Below are 18,715 nucleotides of genomic sequence, written 5' to 3'. Positions count from 1 at the left end.
TGGACTGGGGATCTGCAGTGTCGGGCCGAGCCCGGGGGCAGTATAGGCTCCCCTGGCATTGGAGTTTTTTTGCAGATGCTCAAGTGAAAGACACTCCCATCCAGGAACACAGCGTGGGACCAACCTAGGAGCTTCTTCCTCCATTCCCGGCATGCGTGTGTGTATGTACCTCAATTTGTCTGTTGGCACAGCCCTTTATTAAACCGTATGCACAGTTCCTGAGAGGGGCCACGGTTGCTTCGAGGTGGAGGGGCATTCGCGCTCCATGTGGTTGGGAGGATGCTCCTGACTAATGAGGTGGGGGGAGGTAGAACCCAGACATTGGTAGGATTTTTAGGGCATGCCTGGGCCATGTGTCGTCCTCGAAACAAAGAGTGCAGCGGGGTATATCCCGTGCTCGCCCTGTGAATGCTTCCTGGTAGAGACGATTGTTGTCCACGTCTGCCAAGAGCACCTCAGACTTGTTGACACTCTCTTTGGGTTTCTTGGGTGCAGGGCCAGCACCTGTGTCGTCAGGCTCTCTGGGTCGCTTGCGCCTTTGCTCGTTTCCAGTTACATTCATTGCATGCTGTATTCTGTACACTTCGTCATCGTGCAACCGCCTAGTAGAACCACCATGTGCTTGATAACAACCTTCCTCTTTTGTCATATAATCAATAACAGTTTGAACATTATTTGTCACATACTTAACAACTATATCAGTAAGGGTTGTTACAGAACAAGTATTGCTAATAATTATTCTGTCTTTGTCTACAGCCTGTCTAAATTGGTAAAGTATGTTCATGTGGGGGTGGGTTCCTTCGTTTCCATGTTCAACTGTATAAAACGCAGTGCATCTACCATAGACACGTCTGATGCGCTGCATGACAACACTATCAGCATACCTAACAGCGTCTTCGGGGTCAGTTGCTCTTGGCAGATTGAGAACACAGAAGACAGTATCTCCCATTCTGTTTGACTGCTCTCGACAGAGGTGTAGTGTCTTTTTTGCATACGTCTGTGGTTGTAAGGTAAGGAAGGAATCTTTTACAGTGGTTAAGATTAGCTTTTTTTGAAAGAACTCCATCTGCTTAAATACTTATTTGTCTCTCACATCCGGTCCTTGAATGACACACCTTCTATTTAGCGATCTTCTTATGAACTTGTATTGAGGTGTTGCAATCAAACAGTGGCCGACCAGGTCAGATGATCTCGTTTGGAAAAAAGCCTGTCTGGACTTAGACACAGAAACTATGTATGCATGTGGAGCTTCAAGCATTCCCGCACATGCATGTCCGTCTTCTCCAACCGTCAACAACAGCTGCACCTTTTCGTCTGGATTAGGATACCTCAACGTCACGCCGGAAGGCTCAGTCATAGAATGCCCATTTCCCACTCCGGTAATTACGCTCACACCAATATGTCGGATATAGGTAGTCAGGAGGGTGCCGGGCACCGCGACTGGAGGTCGTCTGAGGTGATGTCCCCCATTTTCACGAATTTGAGCGACAGTATCTTCCGAGCGATGGCAGGGTTGTAGGGACCCGGGGCGTGCAGTTGAACAAAATCGGATGTTTGGGGTTGGGATCGGGACTATATGCATAAATTGACGCACACATCAAATAAAATGATGTCATGTCCCATGAGTTTGGAATAGTTGTTGATATTATTCAGCTGTTGTTTTTTCTTTGCAAGTATTTATATACGTTACTTTATTAAGTGGTATTACCTTTGTACTGTGTTTACAACTGGAGTCTATTATATATCATCACCTTAATTTCAACCCTGTTTGACAATAATTATTATATCAACATGCTATTTTAACAGGCTTATAGTTGAAATAACAATTTACTGGTTCTAAAGTACCCCAACGTTGTTAATTTTAACTGGTGCTGGTGCTAGTATCACAATGCGTTGATTTGTTTTAAACATTGTAGGTTTGCGAAAGTGGGCATGGGGAATTGGTTACGAGGCTGGTATATAGCCCATAACACGTCGTTCTGTCTGTGGTGCACATAATAGCCTTTTGTGCTTCAGGTACGTGCTCGGGAGGAGACCAGTGAAAAGTTCAAGTGTTACGAGCACCCCTTTGCCTGACTAAGCATGCAAATAAGCTGTTGATGCAATTTCTTGGCAGCTACCGTTGTTTCAGGTATCTCCACGTCCTCCACGTTTCCATAAACACCTACTCTTAGTACATCCAATCAACTTGAGTGTAGCAACTATGAACTGCTCCAACCCGGGAGCTGTGATTCCTCCCACACTGCTATAAGCACCTGCTCTTAGTATGCGCATCCAGTCAACTGGACTGTAGCAACTATGCTCTAACCCGGGAACTGTGATTCTGGCCATAATGCTACACTAGCTAATTTCAGATACAATTCTATAGACTATTTTTTTTATTGTGTACGCACCTCAGTGTTGCTGATCGAGGCCCTCTAGCTATTTCCAAGCATATATGACATAATAATTATAATGCTGTGCATGAGATTCTACGGTGGCTCTGGTCCCAATCCATTCCACAGAGAAAATGAAGTCTCCTTCCTTTCTCTGTCTCTCCTCTGGTTTTCCTGAAACTATGAACTGCTTTAATTCAGGAGCCGTGATTCTGTCCATCATATATTAGATCTACACTTGCTAGTTTCAGGTAGAATTCTATAGACTATTTTACATCCTATTTTTGTTGTGTATACGCACCTCAGTGTTGCTGATCGAGGCCCTCTAGCTATTTCCAAGCATATATGACATATTATAATACTGTGCATGAGATTGTGGCTATGTTCCCTTTCCATTTCACATGCAGGGAAAACAAAGTCTCTTTCCTTTCTCTGTCTCTCCTCTGGTCTTCCTGAGAAAAAATCCTGCTGATCGAGGCTCTCTAGCTATTTCCAAGCATAATTATATGACATATTATAATACTGTGCATGAGATTGTGGCTATGTTCCCTTTCCATTTCACAGGGAAAACGAAGTATCTTTCCTTTCTCTGTCTCTCCTCTGGTCTTCCTAAGAAAATAATAATAAAAAATCCTGCTGATCGAGGCTCTCTAGCTATTTCCAAGCATATATATGACATAATAATGCTGTGCATGAGATTGTGGCTATGTTCCCTTTCCATTTCACAGGGAAAACTTTCCTTTCTCTGTCTCTCCTCTGGTTTTCCTCAGAAAGTAATAAAAAAAATCCTGCTGATCGAGGCTCTCTAGCTATTTCCAAGCATATATGATGCTGTGCATGAGATTGTGGCTCTGTTCCCTTTCCATTTCACAGGGAAAACGAAGTCTCTTTCCTTTCTCTGTCTCTCCTCTGGTCTTCCTGAGAAAATAATTAATGCTGATCGAGGCCCTCTAGCTATTTCCAAGCATATATATGACATAATAATGCTGTGCGTGAGATTGTGGCTCTGTTCCCTTTCCATTCCACAGGGAAAACGAAGTCTCCTTCCTTTCTCCGTCTCTCCTCTGGTTTTCCTGAGGAAATAATAAAAAAAATCCTGCTAATCGAGGCAGCATATATGAGTTAATACACTTACGGATATCTTTGTGACTACAACAGCAAAATTGGTAGTATAAGCAGATCTTGTTACGAGCGTATATTGTGGGTAGAGTGACTCTGTTCCCTTTCCATTCCACAGGGAAAACGAAGTCTCCTTCCTTTCTCCGTCTCTCCTCTGGTCTTCCTGAGGAAATAATTAATCGGGATATGGTGAAAAAGAGACGTATACACAAAGCACCGCAACCTCGATTAAAGTTTCTTATATATAGTTAAAGTTTACGAGTATTTAATTAGAGCCAGTCAATTATCGGACGAAATATCTCCTACAGAAGAGCTGGAAAACAGAAATGATCCCTCAGACAATGGCCAAGGGCAACAACTTTCTGGAAAAGGATCCAGTGCAAACCTTCCTTGTCTATAATCAACTGTCTAGTATAAGAATGTATAATTATTGCTTGGGTAACACCTTGGCTACAAGTGGCAGTTTCAATTGACCTCTTGCTTTTTTGAGATGTACGGCAATCGCTTAATATCGAAATAAAGTCTGCAATGGATTTGTTGAAGGGGTGCTATAGGGTAGAACAGATCACAGACAAGGTAATACCCACTGTTACAGCAGTTTGTGTCGTCTCTCGACATTTTCAGAAAACCAATCATAAATCTAGAATGCGCCCTCGTGCAGGGAATACATAGAACTGCCCTCGGGTAAACAAATCTATGCACACGTATAAAAAAAAATACTTTATTTTCTGTCGTTTTAGTCCCATACAATATAAATTATATCTTTTATACACAGCAGGCCCACTTAGGAAACACCTGACTGCTCTTATAAATCATGCAGGAGAAGCACTATGCAGGTAGAATCTTGAACCAGGCTGTGTCAGAATGACATTTAAAGCTCTTTTAAGCACACTGATCAATCTTACCACTCTGAGTCTCAGAATTGGTCTGTTCGCATGCAGTGTCAGTTGTTAGGGCAGCAACAGTGCCTACATAAGACAGGAGAGCGTGATAAGTTGTTTAACAGCTACTTGTTTTAGACTATAATGAATTGCTATTATACACATTGTATAATAATTATAATCATGCGATTGTAATTATAATTATGGTGACCTTGTTTGTTGGTCAGCGTGTCATCAGTTGTATGACGTCGTGTAATTTGCTAGTACCACTGCAGCGTCCTAATGCTTGGAATACTGTTTGGGAGGCCATGCATGGTAGTAACAGGGACTCATCCTTAGATACTAGTTTTGAGGGAAGGATCGGAGTGGGCTCACCCCCAGAAGAAATCTCCCCACCGCTGCCTGAAAATACCAGAGTTCATTTCCTGAGGAAACTGTAAACGTTTGTGCACATGTACAAATGAGTGCTGCAAGCTGCGCTGTTAATGCCTCTTGCCATGTTTTGCTTTCGCTCCAGAAGAGGTAATATAGTTTGCTTTGTAGTATATATGTTGATTACAATTGAATTCCACAGTCAATCTGAGAGGAGCCTTAAAATAACTAGAGCACTAAAGTGCAAACCCTCGGCTGGTGACATGATTATAAAGAAACCAGAAATATAATGCAGTGCATGTAGTGATGTTGTTATCATGTATGACTTGTACAGCAACTCAGGAGCAATAAAACTAAACCAGACTGGAGGCATGCTGAAACATTTGAGTACTATAGATATATGCACTGTGGATTAGGATCACAGTAAAGAAGCCTGGAGTCTCAGAGAAGTATGGCTCCAGGTTCTGCATGGAGTAGGATCCCAGTCAGCAGCAGGAGCTATAATTCAAGCTTCTACTTTAGTGACCCTTCTACTTTAGTGATCCTGGTATATACAGCTTTCTACTTTAGTGACCCTGTTCCATCGTTCTTGGTACAGGATCACTTCAGTTATGAGTAACACATGTGCAAGTTCTGTTCAAGCTACATTTTGCTCGCTTTTATTAGACAAAGGAGCTTTAACACCGAAAGCTGCCACTATCAAAAGTACTAACTTGTTGTGTGGAGGCTACTCATGCTGTAAACGCAGTGCTAGAACATCCAGGTAAGCAGACCTAGTCACAAGCTTATTCAAGCTTCTTAGCTTTTGCTCGACAAAGAAGCTTTAACATCAAAATCTGCCACTATTTAAATCAAGATATTGTTCTGTGAAGGCTACCTATGCTGCAAACGCAGCGCTATGGCATCCAAGTGAGTAGATATACTCGTGACAAACAGACAAACAAACAAACAAACAAACAAACCAACAGACTACTATACCCGTGGCCGCCCACGCGCCTCGGGTAATAATATTGTTGGTTTATATTATTATAGAGATGCAGCTGTTATTGGCTGTCCACACACTATACTTGCTCTAACTATTATTGGAGGAATCTTCTGGTTGTCTTGTATGCCCAATATAGGTCCACACACTACTTGCTCTTAACTATTATTGGAGGAATCTTCTGGTTGTCTTGTATGCCCAATATAGGTCCACACACTACTTGTTCTAACTATTATTGGAGGAATCTTCTGGTTGTCTTGTATGCCCAATATAGGTCCACACACTACTTGTTCTAACTATTATTGGAGGAATCTTCTGGTTGTCTTGTATGCCCAATATATAGGTCCACACACTAACTATTATTGGAGGAATCTTCTGGTTGTCTTGTATGCCCAATATAGGTCCACACACTACTTGCTCTAGGAGGAATCTTCTGGTTGTCTTGTATGCCCAATATAGCGCTGTATATAAACAGCAGGACAGGATAATTAACCTTAAATGTCGAAAGTGTAATAGGCAGCCTCAGTGAAAGATTAACATTCGCAGAGGACAAGTTCTCACAACACGAATCACTATGTGCAAATTTCCATGTGCACTTGTACAGTTTTCTCCCAGTATAATTTTGGAGACTCAATGCATCATCATGGCCGGCTCATTGCTCTTAATTTTCATTACCTCAGTTTTGAGGGATGATGACATCTAACAATTTCATGTAAATGGATAATGCAATTAAATTCATTACCTTTGTTTAGAGCGAGGCTTTTCTTCTGCAATTACCCCTCACATGCAGGATTCAAAGCGATCGATTTCTGCACTTGAATAGAAGTGGAATTATATGGTTGTATACAGTCAGATTTTCGTTAGACCCCCCTTGCATGCATGCTCGTAGCCCGAAATATCAATATCATGCAGGGGTGCGTGCGTTCCTGCATGGACATCATGATTTGTAGATACGTGTGGACTAAGTGCATGTTGATACATGACTATTTTCGATGAATTTTCTCTTTTCTCTGGGTTCCAGTTTTTCTTTTACGTCCGTCAAAGTGGTAAAGATCAACAGGCTCCTTCTAAGCTTTCAGAAATCAGAAATCGTTAAAATTTGGATCATCAAAACTCTAGTCACAGCTCTACTGTACTATGAGTATACGTACAAGTACATTGCATGCAACATGAAATTCAAAATCATTGACTTGGTGTTTGGACAAGTTTTTATGACTGACTAAATTCTTACTTTTACTTTTTATTTTACTTTTAATATAATACACATACAGAATTTGCACAAAATATGCAGGTCCACTCAGGAAACCTGGCACAGCCGGCCTGGCACCACTACTTTCACTTTCTCTTCGGAGTTGGTTAACTCAACCAGAATGTGATCTAAGCTGGCTGGTGACAATTCAACGATAAAATACAGCATGCATGCCTCGTTGTACGATAGCACTTTTAAATGGCACAGCAATTTCCTCTAGAACAGCACAAAAGTAGCGGAATGGCAGTCGACTGTTCACAACAGAGAAAATTGGAGCCGTCTTAATTAATTTTGTAAAACTTTGTGCAGAGATCATTGATTATGGTTATATTACTGCAGAGGATAATTGGAGCAACGGATGCTAGCCGAACGAATACTTGGGCATTAGTGAAAGAGAAATTTGCATGCATGACAAATTAATTATACTGCCGATCAAATCTGATAAATCATCAGCTGCAACAAGGATAATGAATAATCGGTTGAGAATAAGAATACACAGATGAAAGTTCTTAAGTTGTTCCTTCGCATATTCTCAGCACCAGTGTCTGTACAATAAAATTATGTCTGCAAAATATATCCTATGGAATATAAATTATTACTAAACTTATGGTTTTAACCTTTAGCTCACAACCCTTACTGTCTAACAGGCTAGTGAATGCCGGGGTTTTTGCAAGCAGAACTGGCTATCAATTTTTAGTTTAAGTCATGTTTAAAATGTAGTAGAGTTTTTGGAGTGTGGTTTCTCACTATTATTTTTTGTTGGAACGCAACAGAAGAAGACAAACCCCAACCCTAGGATGAGGCTTCCCGTACGTTCCCCATCCCCAACCAGAAATAGAATCGCATCAGGAGACTCGCCTCCTACAGCATCAGCTAGGCCATAAAACAAAATGCCACTCTCAGTTTTTACAGAATTGAATCAAGGAAAGAGTCTTACCTACAGGCCCTATAGATATCCATCTACAATACTCAAGTTTAAAAAACAAACATTGCCTGAACAGTATACATGCTCAGTGCAAGTCAAAATAGTTAAGAGTGTTTTACGTGGACGTGGGAACATCTTCCTGTCGAGGCTGTATATGTGTGTGTGAATGCATGGTTTGTAAGTTATTACCAACCCGAGTGGTATACATGATACTGATAATTTTTTGAAGGTGTCATCTCATGAAAGGTCAAGGAGGATTTTCCCCTCTGGCACCCCCTTTTCTCAACTAAGCAATTTCCGTCAAGGTTTTGCTTGCTGTCCATCTTCGGACTGTTGCCCCTGGTCTTTGGGTCTGGTTCCAATACAGAAAATGACTTAACCCACTTAAACTCATGAAGTTTAAGTGAGGTTTCTTGGTTGTAGGGGGTTGGGTATAGTGAGAGGGTGAGCATGGTGTTGTCCTTCTCTCCTTATTGTTTGTTGATATAGTGTGCATCTTGTTTGAATTCAGATGAGTTGGTCTAAAGAGTGCTGTATTCTACTATCTAGTGCGATGCAGCAAATGCACCATGTCCTGGAAGTCCTTTGATATCTTGCTGCAGTTGCTTTTTAAGATATATCTCAGTGTGCTCGGAGATAGAAGTGAAAAGATCGAGTCATTTTGACCTTAGTCTGGGCTATCACATAATTGAGAGGTTCACTATATACAAGGCCGCTTGACATGCAGTTGAACCAATTAGTACTACACACGAATTCGTATGTGCAGATGGTCCTCGTTTACCAGTGTGTGCGACAGAAAGTTGATTCCCGTACGTATATTTATTATCTCGAAATTGACTTTTCAAGGACTGTGTTGAACCGAACTTCTGCCTTCCGACTGATTCTGCTGCTGTCTCCTTGGTTTCACTGGGTTCTGTTGCTTCACTGTATTGGTGTTCTCTGTGAAAAGTTAGGTAGCATAATTATACGAAAAACAGCAATAATAATCTTACATATCTTCCTTCACAACAACTTTGTATGTGTTCAGAAGTAAGAAATCTCTCACTGCAAGCCATCGGTCCAGCATTTCTTTGTTGTGTGTGCCTTGATACACAACACTAATTGAGAATATTTCACACCAATAACATGCTAGGCATAAGTGACCGTAGGGGTTATCGACGACAAAACATTTCCAGAGGTGCGGGCTGTGCCTCCAGAAACTGCAGTATGGACGGTTGATCTGGAAACTCAAACACTGGATTCTTTCCCATCTTATACAGTTACTTAAGTTTCAGTAATACAGTCACTTAATTAATTAAAGAGTTTTTTGGCAAATGGTGGCTTTGGGTCGTTATCGTTTGTCCTGCATATATAGCTGTGTAGATCTGCATGCATGTGATTGCAAATGAGTGTTGATCCATGTGTTTGCGACTACCAACGTTATAGTTTCAGCTCTCATACTGATCATTATACCTCTGGATTCAGACATCTTAGAGGCAAGTTTTTGTCAGGGCATGATACAACTCGCCTGAAAGGTTGGAATTCATAGCTTGATACATTCTGCCACTAGAATGCAAACTATGCTATACAAACTGGGAAGATTTATGGTTACGCTTTATTAGAGTAAACATATTGAAATTCACTAAGTGTTGAAAGCACGACCTTTGTGGTGAAGACGGGTGACCACCAGGTTCCTGTTTTATCTTCTGCTTTCCATTCCACTTGCCCCCATGCACCCACGGTGATCAAGTAACATATTCATTAGTGTAAAATTTGAGTAATGTACAATTAAATCCAAGACAAAATATACCTCTGGTATTACTAGTGTGAGTATGTGGTGTGTATATACCACTCTCTGTCCATCTTTTCTCGTACTCCCACTACCACAACCATGTTTAGTCTGGACAACACACATTGATTATCATATTCAAGTGCCAAGGGTTTTAGTTGCTCTATATCACGATTCCGCTTTATATTTTCTTTATTAGTAAAACCAGTAGGTTTTACATAGGATTGGCAGTGGGTTTGCCCGTGTTTAGCAATATTTCAATTATTTTGACTCATGTTCAAACTGTTCTATCTCTGCAGGGAAAGGCCACATCAAGAAACTGGCTGAACAGATAGTTTATTTAGCCTTTTCTCTCTTTGTATCTCTCATTTCATAATCCATAAACATTTTAATGAATGAATATTTTCATTTTAAAAATTGCACTATTTCGACGTTTCACCGCTCTTTGTCTGACTGACTAAGTAAGTAAGTAAGTAAGTAAGTGAGTAAGTAAGTAAGTAAGTTTCTTGCCCAGCATTTACTCCAAGTACAGCCATCTCCAGGACATTCTGTACAGGGTTTCCAAACGACTACAACCTGGATTACAAAGCGCTTCTTCAGATTTGCGATTGCTTCCACGAGGCAGATGACCTCTCAGTCTCTATTTCTCTTACCTAGACAATTCCGCCATCTTTAATGACTCAGCAATTACGTTGTGGCCAATAATAATAGATAGGCGTGGCTAAAAAACCGTGTGCCTAAAATCAGTGCAGCAGTGCTTTTCCAGAGCCTGAGGTGTTCCTTTTCTTCACACTGTTCAGCTCTAGCTCCCTTTCTCTGACAGGCATGCTATATGCACTGGCTAGATATCATGCTCTTAAAATGGCTGTCATTTAATACTGATTCGCAAATTCAACATAATTATCAAGCAATAAATTATTACTCATTATACTATAATTATTAGTCCAGAGATATTCGAGAAGATATCTGATTAGTCCTGTCTTCTCTTCTTGTACTGCCTCTTGACGTTCCACTTATGCATGTCATGATACGTAAACTGTACTGAAAAAGAAAGGGAATCCGACTAGAAAAACATTTGCAATGTGAAAAATTGCTAGGATTGGCCAGGGGAACCACAAAAAAGCGTGGGAACAAGAAATCAGACGAGAGCATAACTCCAATCCGTTACAACGTCATGAACATGTACAATACATAGTATATTAAATAATAGACTGTGTTCCAGATCCACCTATCAGCTTCCATCCACCACATCATTCCATGCAGTCACCAGTACGGTCCGTGCATGTTACTACGCATGGATGGACTGTGTGTACCTGTGCTCAACACTGCATGTATTAGGAACATCAATTCATCACAAATCATCATGATAATGTGCCCCACATTCTTATAATAAATATATATAGGGATTGGTCATCACTCCACCAGTAAAAATTGCGTGGCATATTGGCTGGGAAAACATGGGAAAACTACCAGTATACATGTGATTGACGTTGTAACGGATTGGAGTTATGCTCTCGTCTGATTTCTTGTTCCCACGCTTTTTTGTGGTTCCCCTGGCCAATCCTAGCAATTTTTCACATTGCAAATGTTTTTCTAGTCAGATTGTAGTCAAGTTTCCCTGTTTTCCTTTGACAGCAGTAATTGTATTAGATTTTTTTTTTGCAAATGATTTTACTTTTATAATTTAATTGTCTCGAGGTGACTCTGAAAAGCCAATATAACTGCCTCCACTTTAACTATAACCATTCTATGACTGGCACATACTCTGATAGTACCATCAGTTTATGCTTTGTCCTAGCACCCTGAGCGATGGACCACCACAGGTGTCAGCGGGTCTCCAACCAAGAGGTTGTATGCCCATGTAAGACACACTTGTATGACCCCTCTTGTTGCGGTACAGACGGACACTCGGCCAGTAGACCAATGTCTTGACGTTGTGGTATAGTTGCTCTATTAATCAAGTGCTTATGCTTTCGTCTTCAAACTTATAATGTTGATTTGGCTCTTCCTCATGCATGATGCATGAGGTGGTCAACTGCTGGTGGAAGCAGCTTGACCAGCCTTCTTATTAAATATAATTGTAGTCAAGTTTCTCTGTTTTTTCTCTGCAAATGATTTAATTTAATTACCTCGAGGTCATTTTATGACACTATATGACTGCCTCCACTTTTAATTGTAACCATTATGACGGCACATCTCCGATAGAGTACCATCAGTTTTTGCTTGGATGTTTTCATCCTAGCACCCTGAGCGATGAGCATCATAGTGTCAGCGTGTTTGGAGGGTCTCTATAACCAAGAGATGGTATGCCCATGCAATGGCAACTAAGCCACAGTCGTTTGACCCCTCTTGTTGCTGCACAAGACGGACGCTCGGCCAGTATAGACCAATGTCTTGATTGTTGTAGTGTGGCATGGTGGAGCTGGAGGAGTTGGTTCTCGACAGATCTCGGAAATTCTTTGGCGGTGGTCATGAGGCTGTCATACAAATACACAAATACACGGAGATCATCCTCAATTTCAGTTCCAGTGTACACATGATGGCCATGCATGCATAATGCATGTACTGACACACGTGTACATACAATGTGTAAGGATTCCAAAGACACGAGCAAACAAACCTAACCCTATATAACTATCACGTTTGCTTTTCTTTTAGCCGTACCTCTCTGCAGCATGATCTCTGAACATGAATAAGTAAGACGCCACCGCAGTACAAATAGTACATGAAAGTAATTACTGTACATGTATTTACATTAATCGCCCGGGCAAGCAACGTTTGTAGAGAGGGCGTTTAAACGAGATGGACGATTATTCGAAACGGGCTTTTGTTGTTAAAAATCTATAAGTCATAGGAGTGGTGTTTCTCCTTTTTTGTCTCTCTGCCATCTTTTTTTCTATGCTGCCATGCTTACAACTGGTTCTACGTGCTCCACCCACAGTGCCACGCCCATACATGGGCAATTATTTAATATGCGTATTAATTAACAAAAACAGCTTTTGCCCTGCGGTATGTGACTGACATTCACTTGCTTCGGAGAAATCCCGGTGCCCTAGCTCTATACAGTCTCATAAACATTCCTGGGATTGTGTGGCAGGAAGCACCCCCATGCAAAATACATTTTAGTTTTGAATAACGACTATCATAGAATAAGTCAAGTTAAAAGTTAGCCTCTTTTGTATATAATTATAATCCATGGTAGTTGTTCCAACTCCAGTCTTTCACAAATGGATTGCTATACCTGGTCTTTTATAAATTGCGAGCTGGCACTTGATTATGGTGGCGTGTCAACATATAATTATACGTATAGTCTTCATAAAATAAATCATTTTTCTTGCACAGTACGGCTCCTCCTGTTCTTCACAGTACAATTTGTGCTTTCTTTGAAACAACCACAATAAAATAGCGCTTTGATCATCACTTGAATTTACACCACTGAAGCCTTCAAAAACAGCTACCCTGGACGTGTTATCTCAGAAATTACAATCACCAGCAAGATTTTAGTTCCCGTTCGTAGCATCATAATAATATTCAAACAGATATTCAGCTTATGAGTTAGCGCTAGGATATTTTAGTCGGAAAAGAGCTGCAATTTTCTCTCAAATCAAGTGCCTGCCGATTTAAGATACAAATATTTTTAATCTGCACAAGAAACAGGCTCACAAATAAAGTAAAGACTATACTGTTGTCCATGCATGCATGTGTTTCACCGATAATTATATTTTATAGGGTAATTCCCTTGCCAGTAATGCATAATACTGTCCGGGTCATATTCAGATCTTTAACAGCCATGCATGACAAGAACAGAAGAACGATAAATAATGGTCCAACTCAGATCATGGGCATATAAATCATAATCACGCAAGTTTGGATAATAATCATGATAGCTAATGAGCTACCAAAATATATCGTTGGCTCGACATCATGGGACATTGTTTCGATCGTCCCTCTTCGCCACTGTACCACATGTCAACACATTGTTGACAACCAAGGATATAGCGGCAGCACTTGGTAAAAATTATAGGACTGAGTCTGCTGCAAAGAATGGCTTCAATACTGAATAGAGAGAAGGCGTCCTTCTTAATTTGAACAAAGAACAGTCAAATCCTTTTGGATATACTTCTTTTGCTATACACTTGCGACTTTTCCTGGCAACTCCGCGTTCAAACCTGGAACAGAATGAGCAATACTTCCTAGTATCTACAAAATAATAAAGCTGCATGTATTTTTTAATACTTAGCCTCCTCAACCCACTATAAGTGTTGTTCGCCCTGACATATAGAATCAACTAGCCTCGATTCCAGGCCGCTTGAATAAGGCGGCCTGGTATACCTTGTATGCGCATGCGTGTATACATTACCCCAAAAAGGGGGTAATCCGTGTATTTGTGGATACTGTCAGTAAAATAAACCGTAGACTATTTGTATTCTGATTTTACAGTCCGTTACATAGAAGTATTGTGCAAAGATGACTGAGTTCTTACGCCCTTTATTGTATCAAGCCAAGTCTCTACTTAACGACACCCTACACTGTAAGGCTACAGATGTTATAGGAAAGGCATAATGTGTTCCTGTGGGTCCCCTGAGGAGGCTGTGGTAATATAGACCAGGCAAGTGTTCTGCTACTAAATCTTGCGTTATGTTCGACAAGAAGTCATTGCTGAAGATAAAGAAGCTAATGATTACTCCTGAAAGCTTTTAATAAGCTTTAACTCGACACTCAGGAAGTTATTCACTCAAGATCTACTGATGTATTAAAAAGTCTACCACTCTTCCTAGCTGGCAGCTCTAGCTGTCTCTTGAACTGTCTCTTTGATAAACAGAGCTAGAAGAAGCAACACTGCTGCAGTATAATTATTCTACTTTGATTAGTATAGTGTCTCTGAAAGCTGCCATTGTGGTCACATTGTCATACGTATTATTCCCTTTTGTAACTTTGTCCGTTTTTTTACAATTTGTATGATGAAATTGTTGTCAATTATTTCGCGCATGCGCATACAAGGTATACCAGGCCGCCTTGTTCAAGCGGCCTGGAATCGAGGCTAAGAATCAACCTGATTACATTCCACCATGACAACAATGCAGGGACAACTACACTGGTCCAATCAATGAGAGTGAAGGACCAATATCATGTGACATTTACAGCGTATTTCACTTGTCTTGGTCTTATTTCTCTTCTGAGGAATTCTTTGAGCTCATGCCACAAGTTTTCTATACGGTTACAGTGATGATGATCACCACCAAAATTAATAATAGCACGTGGTGATAGCATAGGGAGGGGGTAGGGCATCCGTACTAGGCGGCGGGTGGTGTTTTCCACAAGTTGACCCCATTCACCCTCATGCTTTGGGTCTAAGCTAGGGTAGATAAGTATTGATGAAAGGGGTGAGGGGATGCATATATATACCTCAATTTCTGGTATATTGTGTCGAAAATACCACCTTGCGAGCTGTAGAATGTGATTCAGATTGTGCATATAATTATATACTAATACCGTATTTTATCGGACATTTCTAATTAGCCCGGACACCAGCGTTTCTGCGTTGTTTTAAATACAACAATCATGCACTCACTCTATAGTGCTTTATATTTTACTCCTTGAAAAGTTGAGATACAACTGCCAAGAGCAATGATTATTAGCTATATAGCTATATTCAGTTGCACACTGTCCGATACATAAAATCCAATGAGAATTGGAAACATGTACTGGAATCAGCAGTATACTCTCAGTAGTCCTTCACCCTAAAAATAATGATGAAGAAATTAATTTTATGATGGCATGCACAATATATACCTTGACGTGTATATATATATAGTGGGGCATCCTCTCAAGCTAATTCCAGCCCATGTTCCGGTCTGGTCTGGGAGGCTCTCGATGCATGGGATGTTGCTCACATCTCCGATCATGCACACTGTGGTCAAGCTACGTGTATACTCGCTCTGCAGTTGCTCATCAATCTATTAATATTTGGAGGCAAAATGGTCAGCTGTCAGCAATTATAATACATAAATTGTCAGTTTTTTAGCCGTGGCTATTTCTGAAATACAGCCACCTCGCTACACTTAATAACCACAGGATTTGACTATACGCGTGTGTGTGTTTCTTAGCGGAGAGAAGGAGTTGGTGTTTCCTCAGCCCCTTCTTAAGACCATCTGTTTTGGTCTTGGTGACATGTGCTCGACCAACCAACTTCTCCTCCTCCTGTGAGTAGGTCACTTGGCATCCTGCAAATTATTTTGTTGAGATATTATTGTTTGTACACAACATGTATATAGCTACACTCACCGGTGAATAAGGAAAGTCTGTGCTTGTGAGATGACATTTAGTTTGGATACCTGGCCACTTGGCCCAATCCTCAAATCCGCCAGCAGTTGAATAAATCGAACGATTGTGGTGATGTTAATGACATTGTTCAAATCTGCCATCTCTGCGTTCGCATAGTGCAAGAATTTTCTGCAGCCTCAGCGCAAATCTTACTGCTCTTGGAACCGCCAGAGATACTCCCAAGATAGCTGCTGATGTAGGCAACAATTAGTAAAGGATTGTCCTTGGGGTGGCTGTTCAATGACTTGGTTGTACCGAACCTTTGTCGTCCCACTGACGTTATCTTATATCCTCACTTGGTTCACTGTACTTGTGTTCTCTGTGAAGAGTTAGGTAGCATAATTATATAAAATGATGACTGAAATTAATCAGTCTACGTGACTTCATTAATGCACGTAGTTTAAGAAACAAACAAATTAGTTAACCTTCAATCACCTATATATTCAACACCCCCTGATATTTTTTGAACCTGGCTGACGGATAACATTTCGACCACAACTCGATTCCATCCATGCAGATTCTCCTAGTGACATAAAAGTAGTCACAATTCATTGTAGTTACATCATTAATTTGTGCTGTGGGACAGTGCAGCTTGGCCGGGGAATTTGACCTCCTCAGTATACAAACTAACACATGCAATAGGTTACTATATAGTTAGTGTCATTGTGCACCTTCAAAACAGTTGATTTCTGCCTCTTGCTTCCTAAAGAGTTAACAGTACCCCGGAATTTTTGCTCTTAACTTCGTGAACTCCCTCCGCCACTTCATTAGAACGTTTTTGAAAACCGATCATACATACCTGACTTGGGGAGCTCGTCTTTAATAATTCAATTAAATTCTCATTTTATCTGTGCAGCGAAGTAAGTTACGAGTATAAAATTAACGAAGTGATGCACACATGCAGAGGAAACTTTCCCAAAGTGTATATTTAATCCACTTTCGTCTTCCCGCATACGATGATGCTTTCACCACTTTTTTGGTCATACCCGACTTGGGGAGCTCGTCTTTAATAAATTCTCGTTTTATCTGTGCAGCGAAGTAAGTTACGAGTATATAATCCACAAACAATTAAACAAACAAAGTTATGCACATTCGTTTCAACTGAGGAAACTTTCCACTTTCCCAAATATTCTAGTAAGTGCCGGACATGTATGTTTAATCCACATACGATGATGCTTTCCCCACTTTTTTGGTCGGCTTTTCCATTATCAAGCTGCTCCAAATTTTCCTCGTACTCTGTGTCGATCCTAAATTCCTCATCACCATCAGGATGAGTGCTAATCGTCTTCTTTTTCTTTTTAGGAGACTGTGGAATCCTATGAAACACTACATTAGTAATTATAGCCTCTATACATGCACATAAAATTATTATATACCTGATCGTTCTTGCCATTGTCACCATGTTTCAAGGACGGCTTATTGGAGAACCATTGTTTCAGCAATATTTTCCATGATCCCTAAAAATTCATATGTATTTATAGAACCATACCGTTGTCAAATGAAGCAGATACCTAAAGACATTAACTAACTCGATTAGAGGCTTGTGGCATGTCAGTGACAGAACATACAACCTATTCTATGCAAGAGAACTGAGATCTTATTTACAACCCAGTTAGTTATTCTATTCAATTCAGTTATGTCAAATGAAGACATCCAGCTCTTTCAATGGAGCATGTTTGGGAGTGTGATGATGGGAAATAACTACTGGAAATGATTGTATAACTGGAAATGATTGTATATCACGATTCGAGGATTTTCATTTGCAAGCACATGCGTGGCATCATAGTTAAAAATTGGAGGAATCACTGCCTCGGCAATTTCCTCGGTTTAGATTGTCATGCATGTCACTATCCCTCATTGTCTTTGTTGGCCAAACATTTTCTATGGGGCCCTGGCAAAGCTTGTTGCTTAGAAAGACTTTCACATCCGGTAGTGTGGAATCAGCCAAGAGTAATAATGTCATTGTAGCAAAGGGGTTGTACATATAATATTTGGTACTTGATATTATAAACATAGATAAACTATCGCTGAATCAGCCAGCAATAATAATAAGTATATAGCAAACAAAAGTAAGGGGTTGTACATAATACCCTAAACCTATTGATGCAAGGCAGTTAGTTGCAAGGCAGTTAGCACTGATATGGGATCCCCGCTGCTAGCTGTAGTGGTAGGAACGTCTAAAGCCATCAAGTTTGGTGGGCTCAGGCTCGTTGGTGTGCGCCATTGTCTTCACATTAGCACGCTTTTTCCGAATCCCACTTTCTTCTTCATGAGGTATTTCCTTAAAGTCTAAGCCTTTCAAGAATTGTTTGAGAAGTACGGCAACTCCAATTTGCTTTCTTTCTTTTTAGAGTTGCGCCTATTCAGATTTTAGGCGTGTATGACTTCCAGAGGCCATCACCGTTAGACTTGCTTCCCCCAGCAGGTTCTGAAGTACTTCTCTTATGTTTGGCCTTCTTGTCGCTAGGGGGGATCATCATCTTTCTTGTCACCATCGCTAGGGGGGATTATCATCTTTCTTGTCATCATCGTTAAGGGGGGTCGTCGTCAAGGAACAAGCAGCATTGATTTTTAATCTTACGCACGATATAATATAATGTGCATTGCAGAATGGCGCACGTGATCAGTTTCCTATCCCTTGTACCGTTTTTTCTGTCATTATTATCATTGCTCTCTAAGTTCCACAAGCCACCCCTCTTTCCTCGAACAGGCGTGGCTTG

At 40.7% G+C, this 18,715-nt stretch overlaps 1 protein-coding gene across 4 annotated transcripts in view; it reads left to right on the top strand.

Moving 5' to 3' along the window:
* Nucleotides 1-18,715, top strand: part of LOC135346856 (uncharacterized) — a 42,446-nt gene that overhangs the window by 10,723 nt on the left and 13,008 nt on the right. The window lies entirely within an intron of this gene.

The sequence above is a fragment of the Halichondria panicea genome, chromosome 13 (assembly GCF_963675165.1).
Source record: "Halichondria panicea chromosome 13, odHalPani1.1, whole genome shotgun sequence".
NCBI classification, from domain to species: Eukaryota; Metazoa; Porifera; class Demospongiae; order Suberitida; family Halichondriidae; genus Halichondria; species Halichondria panicea.
The sequence above is the reverse complement of the archived record's forward strand: the minus strand, read 5'-3'. Positions and strand labels throughout refer to the sequence as shown.